Here is a 3443-nt window from a genome sequence, read left to right on the forward strand (position 1 = left end):
TATGGGAACCAGTTTTGGGCTCCACATTTTAAAAAGGACATTCAGAAGTTAGAGTCAGTTCAAAGGTGGGCAACTAGACTACTACAAGGAATGGAAGGCCTCCCATATGATGACAAGTTGAAAAAGTTATTAAGTGATTATTGGCTGCAATGGGGCTTTCTGGCTGGTGCCAGCCTCTCTTCTTAGCACACAGGAACCACAATCCCTACACCATGCTTCAATGGATTCTCTCATCCCAGCCCAGTAAAACTACATATTTTACACAGTCATAAGCAGCCAAAAGGGATCTATTCTATTCAATTGCAAATGATCTAGATAAGACTGAGAATAAGATACTGCACGGGACATAGCAGAGTTGGTCAAGTTGAGTGGAGATGAGTTTGCTATTTGGCACAGCTTTTTGCATCAATAAAGCAAGTAAAAGGTGTGAAAGATAAAAAAAGGGTGAAAGTGTGAAAAGTGAATTGGCCAAATTGAGGTGCATATAAAGTTTTTGCTTTCTTTCAATTCACTAATGGGGCTCATTTGAATCAGGTGAATTGAGTTCTGCTTTTGGAAACTGGGTTAAGAAGGGGTGCACCAGTCCTGGAGGTACTGCAATACCAGGTCAATGCGTGGAGTGGACAGAGCAAGATTTTTTCCATCTCCTTGTTCTAAAAATCCATTTAATATATGGTCCCCAGAGAGGGGACGTATCAGATATTAAACTGATAAGAACAGATTTAATTTTTTTTTTTTCTGTTTATCAGTAGGACTTCAAAATAACAAAGGTGATCGCCTCCCGTTGCCTGGGAACCGTCCAGGCACAAGAGGGCTATGTGTCACCAGAAGGCGCACACACTTCCTCAAGGCCGGCAGACGTGCAATCCCAGGCACCTTCCAGTACCGACCAAGGTAGCGTCCTCCGAAACTACACTTGATCTTAGCCAAAAGGCCGAGAAGCTATAACCCGAATTGGTTACGGCCTTGAGTGGCACCCTGGCCTATACCGGACACATCTTAGGGAGAGGGAGACAAACCCACGCCTACAGAAGACATTTTGTCACCCAAGCCAACCCTTGAAAAGGCTGTTTTGCAGAGCAAAAACAAGAAGAATGGTGCTTTTTGCAGCCGCCGCCCACTGCAATGAATCTGAATAACTCCTCCTTTTGGACACAAGCACCTCCCCTCCCCCTTGCAGTCTTTCCAATTCATGATACAAAAAGACGGACGGACAGGACAGGACAGGACAGGCTGCCTGACTTTCCGTCACTGCCACCCTTTGCCATCCTTGCCCGTAGAAAGCCCTTTCATCATCCCCAAACCCTAATCTTTTCCCTTCCCTTCCCAGATGCGTCTCACTCCCTTTCATTAGGAAGTGAGCGCAGCCTTTTCTCCGTTCTGCACATGCGCGACGTTAAACACAAATGCGCAGGCGTGCGTTCCATTACCCTCACTGCATTCCACTCCCATACAGGAAGTGGGCGCAGCTATTACTACGGTCGCACATAAAAGAACCCACGGCCACCACTGCACATAGCTGACTCCACCACAGGACACCCACTTCTACACCAACGCAGGTAAGACAGGATCGGCACCTCTATGCTCCCGTTACAATCAGGCTCAGTCACCATGTGATAACGCTCTCAACTCTTTAGTTGCAGGCTCCCCTTGCTTCACCTCCACTGGCTGTGCTGCCATTTCCTCTCCCACCTGGAAGGTATACTTTATTCCACTATTTTCCTGTTTCTCTCTTCCCCCTTTTCCCATAACCTACTTTTATCTGCATTTGTGGGGTATCTATATGCTATTTACATCATAGTTTTATTCATTAATATGGAAGGGAAGAGTGCCCATGAGAGTGTTGAACTGCGGAGAGCAAGAGATTAAGCTGCTCCGATTTGCCACCATTGATAAGCTGTTCTCAGTAGATACACATGCTATCCAAACAGCAGCATCCACCATTGCTTCAGCCCACCCATTCAGTGACAGCTCACCAAGTCAGCCAGAGGAGTGGTGTAAGGAATTACACGTAGGCACTGACTCCACACCTTCACATCACAAGAAGGGGGTCTACAGGCTAGTGCAAGAATACGAGCAAGTCTTCAGCAAACATCCGCTAGACTTTTGAAGAATAAAAGGGGTCAAACACTACATCCCCACAAGTGCACACCCACCCATCAAAGAGAGATATAAGCCAAAACTACCTGCACATTACCAGTGTACCAAGGACATGTTGAGCAACATGAAGGAGGCTGGGGTTATCCGTGACAGTTGTAGCCTCTGGGCAGCTCCGTTGGTCCTGTTAAAGAAGAAGGACAGCACCACTCCCCTGTATTGAGGAATAGCTAGCTGCATTGAGAACTGCAAATTATTTTTCTACCCTTGATCTCACTAGTCGCTATTGGCAAGTGTCCGTTGCTGAGGCAGACCGGGAGAAGACCGCCTTTGCCACCCCGATGGGTCTCTGCGAGTTCAAAAGCATGCCCTTCGAGCTGTGCAATTTGCCAGGAACCTTCCAGAGGCTGATGGAATGCTGCTTGGGACACCGAAACTTTGAAACGGTACTGCTATACCTTTATGATGTTATTGTTTATTCTAAAGCAAACAAGATTTTAGGGTGTATAAAAAGGGAGATTAGATCCGGTGATCCCAACGTATTGTTACCCCTCTATAAATCACTTGTAAGGCCACATCTGGAATATGGGGTAAAGTCCTGAGCAGGTTGATAACCATTGGTTTGAGCATGGTAGGGTGTAGTGCGCATCTTCCTGCATCGGTAAAAGCTGCAGAAGTCCTTGAAGATTTCCGCTTCAAAGGCTGTGCCTTGATCTGTGAGGACTCTCTCTGAGTAGCCATGAGGTCTGCATAAGTGTGCTTGGAAGACCTTCGCTGCAGTATGGGCCATTAGATCTTTGACTTGTACCACAACCATAAATCTCGAGTAGTTGTCTACCATCGTAAGTGCATACGTGAGCTCGCCTCGATATTCTGCAACAAAACTCCCTTTTTCGATTTCAGTTTCAGCAAACACTCCTCTTCCTGTAGAAAATATTTATCATTACCTAAGACAGTCATTCTAATGCATGACAATATTAAGGCAATTTAGTTAAAACTTGTTTTAACTCACCTTTAAGGGGATTGATGTATTTCATGGTCAATCCAGGTTTGTCAGTGATGGCACTGACATAATGTATGGCGTCTTTTTCGGGCGTTATCCTTTGCCTTTTCATTGTGAAAATCCAGTTGCCTATATCAAAGCAAATTCTACTACTTGTAAAGTATGCAGAAAATGAAATGTAGAACATATAACATCAACTGCTTAGGAACGCATCATAGGTTAGTACTTAAAAGGATATTGTCATGTTCTAGTCATAATGCAAGCTGGACATTTTTCATGTTACCCTGTAATCGCCGGCCTGTTCTAATGCTCACAAGCCAAGATATAGGCTCAGCTGCTAAGG

At 45.3% G+C, this 3443-nt stretch overlaps 1 pseudogene; it reads right to left on the reverse strand.

Annotated features, from left to right (window-relative positions):
• Positions 1-569: 569 nt before the first annotated feature.
• On the reverse strand, positions 570-775 carry LOC142255483 (U2 spliceosomal RNA; annotated as a pseudogene).
• Positions 776-3443: the final 2668 nt, after the last annotated feature.

This window comes from Anomaloglossus baeobatrachus, chromosome 10 (assembly GCF_048569485.1).
Source record: "Anomaloglossus baeobatrachus isolate aAnoBae1 chromosome 10, aAnoBae1.hap1, whole genome shotgun sequence".
Taxonomy (NCBI): Eukaryota; Metazoa; Chordata; class Amphibia; order Anura; family Aromobatidae; genus Anomaloglossus; species Anomaloglossus baeobatrachus.